The sequence below is a fragment of the Panthera pardus genome, unplaced genomic scaffold, assembly GCF_024362965.1.
Source record: "Panthera pardus isolate Hobbes unplaced genomic scaffold, ASM2436296v1 HiC_scaffold_11, whole genome shotgun sequence".
Taxonomy (NCBI): Eukaryota; Metazoa; Chordata; class Mammalia; order Carnivora; family Felidae; genus Panthera; species Panthera pardus.
The window spans coordinates 24,228,986-24,245,513 of NW_026526666.1; the positions used below are offsets into that span (position 1 = coordinate 24,228,986).

General features: G+C 37.1%; 1 protein-coding gene across 1 annotated transcript in view; it reads left to right on the forward strand.

The window, feature by feature from the left end:
* DPYD (dihydropyrimidine dehydrogenase) overlaps nucleotides 1–16,528 on the forward strand; it is an 850,732-nt gene that overhangs the window by 610,918 nt on the left and 223,286 nt on the right. The window lies entirely within an intron of this gene.

Here is a 16,528-nt window from a genome sequence, read left to right on the forward strand (position 1 = left end):
AGGCTGACTGTTGGATTGTAAATGGGCTCTGGTCTATTTTACATCAACTGACAATCCTGTCTCTTTCGCCAATTGCTCCTATAACAACATACAGCATCATAAGTTTTTACTAGTGCCAGGCCAAGGGCTATTGACTACTGAGATAGTTGTATCTTCTAAATGCCTATTTTTGTTGGTTTGCTTTAAAAAAAATTTACATTTTACCTATAAACATAGTACCTAGCAACAAAAGCAAGGGGATTATCATCATACGGGATTTAGCCCAACATTATTTATAATAAAACCTGGAAATAATTTCAAAGTGAAAAAGTTGAGAAAGTAAAACAGTACATATCTATATGATGAAATATTTTATAAATATTAAAATGACATTTCTAAAGAAGTTTAATAACCTAGGGAAGGCACATGATATAAGGTACAAAAGAATATAAAACTGTAAAAATGCTAAGAATTAAATTTTAAGGAAAGTGTATTCTTACTCAAAGAAAACAGAAGGAAATATACCTTTATAAAATTTTTTTGTAATGTTTATTTATTTTTGAGAGAGAAGAGACAGAGCACAGTGAGGGAGGGGCAGAGAGAGAGGGAGACACAAAATTTGAAGCAGGCTCCTGGCTCTGAGCTGTCAGCACAGTCCAATGCGAGACTCAAACTCACAAACCATGAGGTCATGACCTGAGCCAAAGTCAACACTTAACTGACTGAGCCACCCAGGTGCCCCAGAAATGTACCTTTTTAATTTTGCTGTTGTTTGATTGCTTTATTATGAGTAATTTTAATTTTTCTTCTTTATTCAGTAATTTTTCATAATTATTACAAATTATTCTATAATAATTATGACATCTTTGTATAATCAGGAAAAATTCTTAAAAAATAACATTTAAAGATTTAATGCAAGATATTATATAAATTGTATAACATAGTTTTTCTCTTTCAGTGTAAGGCAAAAATATCTGATTTTAATCTATAGCAAGATGGAAACAAAATTTGTATGAATATGTTGATTCCAAATACTGTGAGAAGTGGGGTCTACTGTATCTCTCACTAGGGATAATTTGACATAAAAGAAAAACCTAGAATGATTTAAGCACAATTAAGTTAGTATGTGTGAGAGCACTTGGTAAATCATTAAGTATTTATTAGTATGCTTGTATGATCTAAATAACTTCTTTGATTCCTATCTATGCTTGTAATTTCAATTATATATGTAATTAATAAAGTTCATTCTTTAGATCTCAGATCATCATTGACTCCACCTTGTAAGAATTCAGAGACACTGTTTAAAATACAACCTATTTCAGGGCATCTGGGTGCCTCAGTTGATTAAGCATCCGACTTCGGTCCAGGGCATGATAACATGCTTCATGAGTTTGAGCCCCATGTCGGGCTCTGTACTAACATCTCAGAGTCTGGAGCCTGTTTCAGATTCTATGTCTCCCTCTCTCTCTTCCCCTCCCCCACTCACGTCTGCTTCTCTCTCTCTCTCTCTCTCTCTCTCTCTCTCTCTCTCTCTCCCAAAAATAAATAAACATTAAAATTTTTAAAAAAAGAAATACAACCAGGGCACCTGGGTGGCTCAGTCAGTTAAGCATCCGACTTCGACTCAGGTCATGATCTTGTGGTTTGTGAATTCGAGTCCCTCCTCAGACTCTGTGCTGACAGTTCAGAGCCTGGAGCCTCCTGCTTCAGATTCTGTGTCTCCCCCTCTCTCTATCCCTCCCATGCTCATGCTCTGTCTCTCTCTGTCTCTCAATAATAAATAAACATTTTTAAAAAATTCTTTTAAATAAAATACATCTTATTTCTTTAAAAATGTCAGTCTCTTCACCCTCACAGACATGTATGTCCTCATAAAAAAGACATAATGTCTTTCACTGTCAATTAGTTCTAATTGTATAAATTATCTATAAAATGATAATTGACACATATTTGTTACATACACCTTTTATGTCAAGCAGAGTTCTAAGATCTAGTAGTTTCGTTTAATTTTACTGTTTATTTTCTTTGACCCTATGTGTCTGCAGATACTAACTTCTTAATCCATTACAATCTGCCTTCCATCCCTATGATGTCTAGCCATATTTACTCATAAATTGCCAATGACTCTAAGTTGTATAGTCTATTGCCTACATTTTAGTTCTCATCCTACTTGATTTCTCTGTAGTATTTTGTATCAAGATGTACATCCACATCTCCTTTATTCGAATTTCTCTTTTCCTCTGTATTTTTCCTGGTTGTTCTCTTCTCTCTCTGATCATTTCAAGGATTTCTACACCTTAATATTAATGATCTCAAGGTTTAAGTCTTTTTCCTTCTGTCTTCTCATCCATTCACAAGACTCCAACCACCATCAGCATGTGAACAACTCCTTAGCTACACTTCTAAAATTTCTCTTAAGATCCAGATTCCTGTTATCTCTCAACCAGATTCTTTCAGCTAGATGTCCTAAAGGAACTTCAAACTCAATGTATCTGAAGCTCATTTATTATTTTCTCCAAAAACCTGCTTCTCTTGTATTTCCTCACTTGGTTCATCAAATTGCTATCCCCCACCAATGGCAAAACACAGAATTATTCTTGATTTTCATTCCCCAACTCCAATTTCTTGAAAATTTTTAATATTCTTCCTTAAAATGAACTTGAAGTTCTAGATTTACACTTGCACTCCTTTACTTTAGGCCTTTCCTCTCTTTCAGATTGGTCTCCTAGCTTTCACTGCCTTATCCTACTTACCTCCACAGACATATATGGAATTATGTTTCTAAAACATGGATCTAAACATACAACCTTTCATGTTTTCTGTTGCCTAAAGGATAAGGCACAGAATCTTTAGGAAGCTGACCCAAAACTTTATCTGAACTATTCAGCCATGTCTCCTGCCTGCTCCCTTCATAGGTCATATTTCTTTTTCCTATTCCCATCATGCCATGAATTCCCATTTTTAGAGTCTGTTCCTATATATTCCTCATTCACATATTACTTCACAGACTTACTCCACCCTGTGTCATTTTGAGAATCCTTCAAGATTTCAAACTATAATCATCTTCACTATTGTCTCCCCCTTCCTACACAGACACACACCCATGCACACACACACACACACACACACACACACACACACACACATGTGAGAAGTAAATTAAAGTAATCACTCCACCATTAAGTTCCCATTCACTTGTACACACTTCAGGTTAAAGCACATTGTTTGAGGTTGTTTTTATGTCTGCTTATTATCCCAAAATGAAACTATTAAGGTGCGCCTGGGTGGCTGAGTTGGTTGAGCGTCTGATTCTTGATTTCGGCTCAGGTCATGATCCCAGAGCTGTGGGATTGAGCCCCTGTCGGGTTCTGCACTGAGCATGGAGTCTGCTTATGATTCTCTCTCTCTTTCTCTTTCTTTCTTCCTACCCCCCCCAACTCTGCTCCTCTCCCCTGCTTACACACTCTCTCTCAAAGAAAAAAAGAAAGAAAGAAAGAGAGAGAGAGAGAGAAAAGAAAAGAAAAAAGGAAAGAAAAGAAGAGAGAGAGAGAGAAGAAACTATTTATAAAGCCTTCTTCATGTTTAGTTGCAGGGTGATTGCAAATGTTCAATAAAAGACATTGGTTAAGATTCAGTAGCTTTTGGTAGTCCCACAAATCCCTTGTCAGAAAAAGGATAAAGTAATAAGGAATAGAATTATTTATGTCACCTTTGTGCTGTCAACTATTGCATGGTAAAATCTGGGAATATTAGCAACTGAAAAGGTATGAATAAAGTCATCTTTGTAATGTTGGACTTTGCTTTTGCCCAACCATCCAAATACCTAATTAGGTGCTGCTGCATCTAGTTGTTAATTACATAACCCAGTAAAGTTCACTGCGGTATGCTGGTTTTTAAGTGAAGAAAAAAGGGCAAAATTTTAAACTGTCTAAATTTAGCAGTCCTTTGGGTACTTTTACATTTGTTGAATATTGCAAAAGTAAACACCCATCTGTTTTTAGTGCTAATATGATTTTGTATATCAAGCAGTTTGAAGATTTTTCCCCCATGCAAGCTTCATCAGCTGTTTTATCAACAGTGTAGGCTCCAGGCACTTTCGTAAAGTTGAGTTGGGATAAATGAAAGATCCTTGTCAAATTGGTAATCATGAAAGTATTCAGAGTGAAAGGGAGATCATATTTTAATTTAATTTCAGTGCCTCAAGATATTTTTCCTTATGGGCTTTATTACCATTCTCTGTTTACATATCCATCTTTTAAGAAATCATAGCTACTCTTAATACATTTCAAATCAAGCTTTCCAGGATCTGGGTGATATATCTCACTTCTTTCTGCAAGAGTGTCTTGAATTATATGAGAGCTTTCTCATTGTGACACACTCAAATGCTAAATGATTTGTAGAGGGATAGAGATATATTGTAATCCCAAAGTCGTTTATATATTCTATTGAATCGGACAAATTTTAGTGCCCTAAGTGGTTATAACTTGATTGTAAGTTCTTTGAGGACAAAGTTGCAGCCTTACTCTTTTGTAATTCCCACATTTCATGGAAAGTTTCAGGTTAATTCTTAGGTACTAAAGAAAAACTGACATTTTCTTACTAGAAAGTCCATGAATTTAAGGACTTGTCATACCTTTCTAAAGGAAGATGGCCAGTGGCAATATATTGTATACAAGTTGCCACAAAAGCATGTGTCCTGGCTACCTTGACCACAATTCATCGGACCAGATATTGTATCCTGAGCAAAAAAAAAAAAAAAAATGGCCACCTAGACTAAATAAAAAGAGGTCAGCAGCTGTCAGGAAGTATGGTGATATAACTCAGGCAATAAAGTCACTATATAGTGGATAGTGGCTAACTGCATAATTTAACAATCTTTTTTTTTTTGGGGGGGGTTGTTTTTATTTATTTTGAGAGAGGGACAGAGAGAGAGAGAGAGAGAGAGAGAGCACATGAGCGGAGGAGAAGAGAGAGGGAGAGAAAGAATCCCAAGCAGGCTCTGCACTGTCAGCACGAGCCCTTCATGGAACTCAAATCCACAAAGCATGAGGTTAATCATGACCTGAGCTGAAATCAAGAGTGAAATGCTTAATGGACTGAGCCACCCAGATGCCCCTAATTAAGCACTCTTAATACAAGCAACAGAAACAATTCTGGCTGTCAGAAGTGAAAAGATGATTTATCAGCAGCTACAAGATGTCTTACGTAATCAGGGAAGGCAGGAACATAGGCTTTGAAAGGGGGCAAAAATGAAAGGGGTGCAGAGAAGGGGCAGCAAGAATTGTCCAGCTTAAATGCAGCCTCTACCAGTGCTGGTATCTCCCACTACTGCCATTGTTGGATACTGTCAGGAGACACTATACCCTACGCCACTACAAATAAACCTTAACCCCTTTTCTGGTTGTGAGATTACAGTTTTGCCTGGAGCTTTATTTGGCCATGCCTAGATCACTTCCTTATTTTTAGTTGCCAGGGAGTAAAGAGAGGAAAACTCTCTTCAGTGGATTACGTAGTGGGGACAGCTTCTGTGTCCTACTGTACTTCATACAGTGGGAATTTACCACAAAATAGAAAGGGTATGACATAGGAAGGACAGCCAAAAAAAAAAAGAATTTTTCTGTTTGTATTGCATCTTCTGTTCTGTGTGCTTGATTTTGAAACATACAGATTTTATAGTAGGTGTTAGAAAAATTGAATCGGAGGACCAAAAAGGCAACATGTAAAAAATGAGAAAGTAAGTTGAAGTAGAAATGGAAAAATGCTGAGAAATAAGAGCAGATTTATTGGTACTAAGGAGTTTCTAATCCTTAAAGCAATAGACGGCAACTCTTAAAGGAACAAGAAAGTAAGAGCTGCTCTTTGTCACTGGCTTCTCTGGTGAGTCACCAGAGCTACTGTGTATGCTACAAGAGAGTGAAGGCATCCCAGACCCTAGAAGACTGGCTCTTCCTCTACCAAAAACATTTCACTTACTGTCTTATATCTCCATGTACACTAGTTATAACCCCCTGACAATGGTGGGAACCTTGGCATGGTTCCTTTTCTCAACACCAGAAAGACTTTAAAACAGAGAACACACACACAGACACACACACACAAACATACACACATCTTATGATAATATATTCTTATAAGCCATGTACTCTTATAAATAAATAAATTGGTAATGATTAAGCTAGGTTCTGATTGCTCAAAATTTGGGGTAAAATCTAGCATCCCTGAATTTTATATCAAGAATTTGTAAATATCACACTTCAGAGGTCATGTTTAATATCTTCCTCATCCCCTATTTTCACACAAAGACTTTTCAATGAAGTACCCCACTTTTAGTTATCTCCAAATCCTTTGCAGCTCAAAGTGGGAAATTAGTCCACAGAGCTGGGAAAACAAACAAAGGCCTAGATATTTCTTTCTAGCTCTTGCAGCAGCCGTAGGAAGAAATCCCTTAAGGAACTGTACCAACTTGTTATGGATGAGTTCCCCTTAGCTGAAACCATTCATTGCCAAGGGATTGAGGTTTTCTCCGCTACATTATTTAAAATTGCCTCAGCAGTAATTCCTTCTTGCTTAGATTTCATAAAGTTCCCAGGACAGAAGCATGACTTCCCTAGACTCTCTTCATCCTAAATGTATCAGCATTGTGGGTGCTTCAGGGCAGAAGGCTGTTTTACACTAGTCTCCTCCCTGTGTCACTTAATCATTCACACCAATGTGGGATTATAAAGATAGTGAAGTTTTGTGCTTGTGGTTGTTTTCTAACTGTAGCACTGGAAAACATAGGCTAAGTGAATAGACCAACAGATGTATAAAATATCAATTGTTACACTGTTTACACTAATGCTTTGCATTAAGAAAACAAATGACAAGCTGCCTGAAGTCTGCAAAGAATAAAAACTCCTTATTATACACTTAAATACTCACTTGCCCTTATCTAAAATGAATCCATACACAGTAGTGCAGGCAACTGCCTGCACTTCATTACCCACTGAAGTCTTTTTAGTGTGTTCTGAGCAGTGATTGGGAAGCCTGCTGAGTTTCAGTTTGGCTCAGCTGGTCCACAATTTTCAACCCCTACTGGTGGTATCAGCAAAGCATGTGCATAGCCTATTTCTCTATATATTAAGATTTTCCAGGTTACACTGTATAACCTCATTAATAAACAAACTATGAACAATCACTTTTTGCATGATAGATAATACTAGCCTTTGAATTCACAGAAAAATAGCAACTCATATATAAGGAAAGATCAAGGTCTTTGGCGGGGGGGGGAGGTCAGTATAAATAATTCTAAAAAAATCTATTTTCAAAAATATTCTAAGGTTTTTAGTAAATAATCTTTAATAAAGAAGATTGTAAAGTATCTTATTTTCTGTGTACTATGGCCAACGTATTGTTCTCGTAAAGCATTTGTGTGCCTGAGAAGACAGACATATGGAGCCTGTGTCAATCTAGATTTGGGAGAAAAAGAGGATGATAGAAGCTAATACAAGAGAAAATGAAATGGAAATATCCAGCCTAAACAAAGGAAAATCATTGTGAATCCCATAAGTGATCAACAAGTCCTGGATCAATTATGGATGCAAACAGGGCAACCACAGGTCAATTCAGGCAGCTGTCAAGACTCAAAGAGGTCTAATCCAGAAAGAAGTGGGCAAGGGATAAAATGCAGAAATGCAATAATTCAGACAAACAGAATGGATTATGAAAACAAAAGCAGACTTTAGAATAGGGTATTGGAGACTCAACACATCCGGAAGAAGTTTCCAGATGACCTCTTCATGTTGTTATTAAGTGGGTTGTCATTAATTGGCTTTATCAACAAGAGACATGGAACTAGGGTAGGAATTAGTCTATACACGGATTTACCTGGCCATACTGCCTTGATGGGTAGACCTGGCTTTCAGACGCATGGTGTAATCTCCTTTATCCATGGACTTCTGCACATTCTCAATGTTCCACATCACAGTGGTAACTCAGCAGGTTTGGAAAGTAGGTATTTAAACTAATCTTTAAGAATATTCTGAACTGTCTAGACAGAGGATACCCATCATTATGCCCTATGATGTCCCTTAAAGCAGTCTTTTTCTAGAAAAAAAAAATTAGCCATGCTTCTTCATATAGGGTACTTTTTTACTTGGAAGCATGTATTGGCCATTGTTGTCTGGACTAGGCTTGACTCTTTCAAAGACCATCCAGGAAAATTGGAGTTAAGAGATTTATTTGGGTTTAGCTTAGTTTTCTTGAGTATCTCTCAATGAGATACCCTGGGGTATATGGTCAAATTAGTTTTCTTCTTCCACTTCCTCAGAATATAGCCTAATCCTATCACAGGGAGATTTCCAAATCCAAGTAGGGAGTTGGTGTATCAGTTGAGGCCTCCAGGAACCAGAGACATAGAGGGAATTAGGAGTATGAAACGCCTAATGAGGAACAATGCCTATGAAAGAAAAGGGGAGGAAGTAGGACTGGGTAGGGGGAGCAGCCACACCCCAACAGAAGTATGAGAAAAATCTTTGCTAGCCCAATGGGGAGCTCAAGTGCAAAGATTGGCACTAGAAGAATCTTGCCTTGGATAGAAATGGCTGAGCCCTTGTACCACGACTTTGCTGTTGTTGGCTGGGGACTCCTCACGAGGAGCGTGACCTCAGCTTCAAACCTGCAGCCAACCTGAAGGTGTAAGCAGTTAGAGGATGTCAGCTCACTACACTGTTGGCAACTGGGCTTGAGTCTTTTCCTGAAGAGGATATAAGTGGTGTATGCCTGCTTCAGCATGTATTTGGTAAGAACACTTCAGATCCTAGTTAAGTCACCTGAGCATATCCACACATCAGTTTTGGTGAAAGGTTATATGATTATTCAGTAATTCAAAAAGTTAACCCCTTAAATTAATCTGAGCTCTTCTTCTTCCCCTTTTTTGTCCTCCTTCTCACCTTCTTCTTCTTCCTCTTCCCCTTTTCCTGCCCTTCCCCTTCCCCTTCCCAATGTCCTCATCCCCCTCCTTATTCTCCTTTTTTGGCATTTTGGTATCATATGGGATTCCTGGAATAGAGATATGAGGCATTTACACAATAAGATAACAATAGTATTGTGAGGAAGAGTCTCCCTAAGACACTCACTGATAGAATAGCACATGGAACTGTGGGCAGGAGATGTTCATTGACCCATTTTTTGGGCAAGTACATCTTTTCCAGCTTCATTACCATGGTGATGTAATGTGGTGGGTTTCTAATTTAGATTAGCTAGTAAGACCAAGATAATCCTAGGAAATCTGAATCTGACTCCCTGGGGACAAATTGTGGAGGGGAAGATTTGAAATTTTAGAAGTTTTAAGAGCTGATCTCCATTAGCACTGCCAACTGGGAGTAAAGAAGTGAGCTGGTGGAGAGGTAGCCAGAGAATCAGCGGGTCATCAGAGGATAAAAAGAAAGACTCAAAGAATATTTGGCCATTGGGAATTATCAAGCAGTATATGGCAATTCTTGTCCATTTGTTAAAAATTCAAGCTTCTGAGACTAAGTTTGTGGTAATAGGAACTCTTATACTAGGAACATTAAAGGAATGGGACATGAAAGAAATGCTGTCTGAAAGGAAGAGAAACAGCATAAACACTGTCACAGGAAATGGCATTTAAAGGACTAAAAAAAGAGAGGCGCCTGGATGGCTCAGTTGGTTAAGCATCTGACTCTTGATTGCCGCTCAGTTCACGATCTCACGATTCATGGGACCCAAGCAGGGCTCTGTGCTGTCAGCGCAGGGCTCCATGTCACGAGTCATGAGATCATGACCTGAGCCAAAATCAAGAGTTGGAGGCTCAACTGGCTGAGCCACCCCTAATTCTTCATATTTTAATTCAACACAGTGTTTATGGTCTTTAGTGTCTCAGACTCTATGTTAGGGGATCAGATACAAGAGTAGGATACACCCCTTAAAAGACTAATAGTCTATTAGAAAGAAAAAAAACATAAATGGATGATGGTTAAATATTGTGATAAATGAAGGAGTAAAGAATGTTATGAAAGTATTTAAAAGGGAGTCATTTACTCATCTGTCCTGTACTGAGGTAGGATGGGAGGATTGGTCATGGAGGGCTGCCCTGGGGTGTCTATCCAAGGGACAAGAGGTGAAACATTCTGCATAAAAAGATAACAAGAAAGAGAGGCCTGAAGTGAGAAACAGAATGGAGAAGGCTTTATGTGTCTGGGGAGGAGAGAACACACAAGCAGCTCTATGTCATCTTCAGCTTAAGGCACAAATAGAGAAGAAAGAATGTATGTTACATATGAAATGTTTTATACACACATACAGTGCCTGTATATATACTCACATTTTATATTCACATTATTTGTTTGTTTTATGTATTTCCCCCCCTAGGTTATGAAGTATTTTTTGTTTTGTTTTTAAGAATAGGGATAGTAGGGGCGCCTGGGTGGCTCAGTCGGTTAAGCGGCCGACTTCGGCTCAGGTCATGCTCTCGCGGTCCGTGAGTTCGAGCCCCGCGTCGGGCTCTGTGCTGACAGCTCAGAGCCTGGAGCCTGTTTCAGATTCTGTATCTCCCTCTCTCTGACCCTCCCCCGTTCATGCTTTGTCTCTCTCTGTCTCAAAAATAAATAAACATTAAAAAAAAAAAGAATAGGGATAGTATATTATACATTTTGGATCACCATTGTCTAACATGAGGTATAATGCATTTGTTTATTAGGTTATCCTGGACCCAATAAATTTATATTCCATTTTCTTCTCAGTAAGTAGCAATAAGAAAGTCAGTGTTAATTCATGCAGTGTGAGCTCTATGGATTCAACAGTATTTGTTGAGAGCCTATTATGTGCCAAACCCTGTGCTACAGGCTCTGAAATAATCTGAAATGAGAAAGCATTAATATCTCCTTTTTTATACTTATATCCAGCTTGTATTTCATTTATATGTCTGCCTTTTTTTTCCTACTAGACTCTGCTTTCCATGTTCCATTCATCTTATTCTCCAGCACAAACCAGTTCAATGCCTTGTGGTCAATGAATATTTGTTGAAAAAATAGAACCCACATTGCCTAGAATACCACCAGCGTTTCTTTTATTTAATTTATATTTAAATGCCCTTAGAATTTTTTTAATGTTTAGTTATTTTTGAGAGACACAGAGAAGGGGAGGGGCAGAAAGAGAAGGAGACAAAGAATCCGAAACAAGCTTCAGGCTCTGAGCTGTCAGCACAGAACCCAACATGGGGCTTGAAATCAGGAACCGCGAGATCAAGACCGGAACACAAGTTTGACGCTTAACCCATTGAGCCACCCAGGCGCCCCTAGAGTTGTTTTCTGTTTTTTGTTTTTTAATTTTACAAGAAATTTGTGGCTGTATAATTTACCTATAATAAAAAGAACACATTTAGGTGTAGGGTTTGATGTGTTTCGGCAGATGTCTACACCTGTGTAAACATTATAGTCAAGTTATAGAAAGTTTCTATTACCCTCCAAAAATTTCTTATGCCTCTTCCCACTTAATCCCTCCCCTGCACCCTAACCCTAATCCCAGCAACCATTGCTCTGATTTCTATTAGCTTACTTTGTGTGTGTGTGTGTGTGTGTGTGTGTGTGTGTGTGTGTGTGTGATTTCATAGAAATGTAAGCATACAGCATTTAAACTCTTGGGTACTTCTCTAACTGAACATAATTTGTTTTAATTAACTATAAATTGTTCCAGGATTCAGTAGATTAATTTCTTTTTATCACTGAATAATATTCTAACATGTGGATATATAACTATTTGTGTATCCATTCACATTTTAATGAATATTGGGTTGTTACCAATTTGGAGCTTTTTTGAAAGAGTTGCTATGAACAGTCATGTGCAAATCTTTGTGTGGACCTGCTGTCATGTCTCTTGGATATATAATTAAGAGTGGAATTTAGTGGGTGGATTGTATGTGCATGCTTGCTTTTTTTAGGAAATTACCAAATGATTTTCAAGGCGATTGTATCATTGTTAGAATTCTTAAGTCAGGAAAACCAGTTCAAAGAGAAGACATACTAAACCATACGTTCATTTAAAACATCCCATTCCCGTGCACAATCTTTGCATTTAGTAATAATTCTACCTGGAGTAGTTAACTCTTTCTGTTCTATTTTATTGACATAGAAGGATAAATACATCATGTTTGCCTATTACTCTGAAGCTACATTTACTCTTATAAGTATAAATGAAGTAGAAGCCTTTTATAGTTCTGGTTTACAATTGATGGCTGAATTTCACTTTAGGGAGCAATTTTGTTAAAGAAGATGATGGTTTAGGACATGATAATGGGAAAGAAAATTAAGAAGGTGAAATAGATACTCAGATTGATCTTCTGGGCCCTAGTTCTCTCTGTCAGAGAAGTGGACATAATAAAAATGCTAGCTACTTCCTAGCATTCATGTGAATTAAGACTTAGGAGTTCCTTAGTGGAAAGCATTTATAACTGGTAAAATTTTTCAGTGAATTCATTGAAACACCACCTTCTAAGAAAGCCACTTTGACAAGAATTGTACAGAGTTAAAATTACCAGGTAAATTGGAGAGAAATGTTTCTCAAAGTCAAAAATTTCACTTGTAATTTAGCTTATCAAGACATTCTCACAATCTCATTCTCTAATGCTTGTTCTTTTGTACAGGGCATGAAACCAATGAGATTTGATGCCCTAGGAAATTGGTGGAAATGCCTGTCCTACAATGGAGAGGTCATCTTAGGGGTCTCAAACACAGCAGGGTATATCATTTATAGAACTCCTTTTATATTTAACTAGAGACATGCTAGTTACTAGATTAAAAAGTATTATCTTACAGCCCAGATAGAAAAGTAAGCTTTAAAAAAATTTTAAGCTTTAAAGTCACAAGAATTAGAAATTGCTATCTTATGGCCCAGATAGAAAATTAAGCTCTAGGTTCGCCAGGGGGGCTCAGTCGGTTAAGCGTCCAACTCTTGATTTCGGCTCAGATCGTGATCTTGCAGTTATTGAGATGAAGCCCCACATTGAGCCACACCTGGGGCTCTCCGCTGACAGTACTGAGTCTGCTTGAGATTCTCTGTCTCCTTCTCTCCCTGCCCCTCCCCCTCGCACAAATATGTGCCCGTGTGCTCTCTCTCCCTCTTCCCCCCTCAAAATAAATAGGTAAACTTTTAAAAAATTAAAAAAAAAAAAGAAAATTAAGCTTTACAAACAGTTTTTGATGTAAGCGGAAACAACCGCAGCAAACAGTCTACTCAGCGCTACATTTTCCAGTTGCAGTTGTTGTTGTTTGGTTTTCATAAGACCCTATTCCAGACTGTATCAATTGCCGGCAGACACAGGGCCGCTCCCCATTCATGTTGTCAAAGAGGCCAAAATTGTCTCTAGCATACTTTCTTCCTCTCTTCAGCACTTCACAGGTTTGGGCTGGTAGCTTCTCACCTCATGCAGTCCCCTCAAGAACACCATGTGCTTCCCTGGGCTCATCACTCATTCCTTTAAGGGCTTCAGTGATTTCTTCTCTTATCACACACTTCCATCACAGACAAATTCCTTCTGTTGCCTCAGAGTTTTCTCTGTGATCACATGAATAACAAAGGTGTTGATAGGGGTTGAGGAAGTATACATGCAAACACACACAGTTGCTGTGGGAGAGATTGCAAATCGTGGTCAGGGATGGGTATCATTCATATCAATATGAAGAACCAATGAAGTCCTGAGGATCTAGGTAGACTTTTTATGGATCAGGCAGTTTTAAAAGTTAAGCTGTTCTTTTTTTGTATCATTATCCATTATTTTTCTTCAGAATTATCCCAGATTTGCAAGGAAGTCTTGGATCTCACACTTTTAGGTATTATCTATCAGAAAATGTACTCAGGTTTTTCTTCAACCTAGACATAGTCTATATTTTGATGGCTATATAAAGAAATCATTGGAAAATGTACTGAGTTTTTATTCATTCTTCTTTCATTGACCCAACTATCTTTTGTCTGCAATGTTTTGTGCCTAGAAATAGAAAAGAAGTGCAGAATTGTTTGATTTTCTTTCCTTGTGTTGGTGTGGATAATGTTAATGTCCCAAATTGTCTGAAATAATAATGCCTTTGTGTATTTCCTATCCTGAAGATTTGGGGGGACGGCATGAGAAATTGTCTAAAATTTATGCATTTGAGATTTTTATTTATTTTTTTAATTTTTTTTAAACATTTATTTATTATTGATAGAGAGACACAGAGCTTAGCCAGGGGAGGGGCCAAGAGATGGACAGACACAGAATCTGAAGTAGGCTCCAGGCTCTGAGCTGTCAGCACAGAGCCCGACGCAGGGCTTGAACTCACAAACTGCAAGATCGTGACCTGAGCCGAAGTCGGATGCTTAACCGACTGAGCCACCCAGGCGCCCCTAAATTAAGATTTTTAGAACTGCCTTTAATTGATGACACCATCTGATGTTGTCACTAGAAAATGAGAAGGTCAAGATGCAGAAACACTATTAATTTATGCTTTTAGATTTCAAATATTTAATATCAAATTGTGAGGAAACCAGGAAAGTGTGAATAGTTACAATGTGTCCTTTAATTCCCCAAAGTGTGCAGGTTCATTTTATCATATTATTAGCCTCACCACACTTGTAGTTTTATTAGAACATTCCCTGTTACACCTGTCAAGCCAAAACTTCAATTTACTGACAGTCATTACTTTTTACAATAATATAAGGCAGAAGTTGTTTTTAAAATTTCCAGGTAATCAAATTGTGTTTTAGTTGGGTATGAGAATTACTTAGCAGCTGGCTTGGCTGAGTAAGAACACAAGAAGTATCTTAACGCCATGAACCTTGCTCATAGAAGTATAGGAGGGTCAAATAATGGTATCTCAAAACAGATGATTTAAGTAAATAATGGTACCAGCGGACCATATGTTTAAAAAAAAAAAAACACTGAAAAACTTTGAAAAAATTCCAAATTGTTAATAAACAATGTGTAAAAGACATTCCACGTATTCACTTAAAGTATTCAACTAGTAAGAACGAACAGAAAAAGAAGTATGACAGATGCTGAAAGTAAATTATAAAGACATGGTGGTCAATAGTATCGAAAGCCACTTAGAAGTCTGTACCAGATTATTAGTGTTTACGCTGTTGGAACCAAATAATATTTTGTATTTGTTTCTGTAATTCTTATCAGGCTACTTTCCATGTATTATGAAATTCAAGTGATCTTTAAATTATTGTCAAATTCTATCTTAAAAAGAGCTTTCACAAAGGACATGCAATTCATATCATCTAGAGTTACTGTCATTTCTAGGCTAAGTCCCATGGAAATTCATAACTTAAAAATGAAAGTCACAAAGATGCAACTGCCTTCATAATGCCAATGCAGCGGTTATAAATATTTCATGAACATTGCATGGGCAGGGGCAGATCTCCATTTTCATGAGTTAGAATTTGTACAGCTAAGTCTCCAGATTTTACTATTCATAATGCACAGTATGCCCTGTAGAGCATTCCATATAGTGCTTTTTTAATATTTATGTTTAATGAAGAAATTACTGTTCTGAAAGGGAACAAACCAAATCACAGATTTTTTTGTTAAAATTATGAGTTTTGCTGAATAGAGACAGTAACAATCAACAGAAATTACCTCATTGCTGTATGTTACTTAGCACATAAACGCATAACTTTTAGAGTAATACAAAATGACAAATCAAGACACATTAACGTAAGTGAAAAGGTTCTTTCTAAAGGTTATAACATTAGAAATCTCATCTTAAAAGAATTTGAAAGGTTAAAATGCAAAGAGCAACTTTCTTACATATAAAAATACTAATTACAAATGATATACTTGCCTGCTGTTTCATACTTTAAATATATGTCTGTGTTTTTCTGGGTTTTTCTTTTATTCAAAAAACATTTTAACTTGCTAAGATAATATTACCAAGCTCAATAATGAATTGCTATTGCATATTTTAAGGTAATTTATCAAAGTGCATTATCAGTACCTGTCAGAATAAATTTTGCACTAAAAGTAATAAAAAAAGGACTATTGTGTGTGTTGAAATCAAAGAACATTGCCACAGCTAAGTTATTTTCAATGGAAAGGATAGGTGATTGCCCTCTAAATGATACTTGTCCCATGAGAAAATAGAAGCCTGAAAAATCACAGGAAACAGGCACAGGAAAATGTCTATTCCGTGCTTTTAAAAATGAGCATTTGATATTTTATTTCATTTTTGTCATTGATCAATTCTTTCAAGTAGATCAATGTTGAAGAGTGCTTCACAGATCTTGGTAACATTTACAAAAGTAAACTAAGTTCCTTATCAGCTCATGTATAATCCAAGGCTGAATTATTCTGTATTAGCATATACTATATATCATAATTAGATTGATTAGGAAGTCACAGATTTTCTTTTGAATATATTTCAAGACTAAGTCTTCTAATAATGAAAACAATAAGCTTCAGATGTAATGTCATTCATCTGGGAATCAGCAGCTTAAGTATTTTTTATTAGGTTTAGGCCAATGAGGTCGCTGGAAATTCTGTAATATTTACTGAAATTACCACCAGAAGTTGATG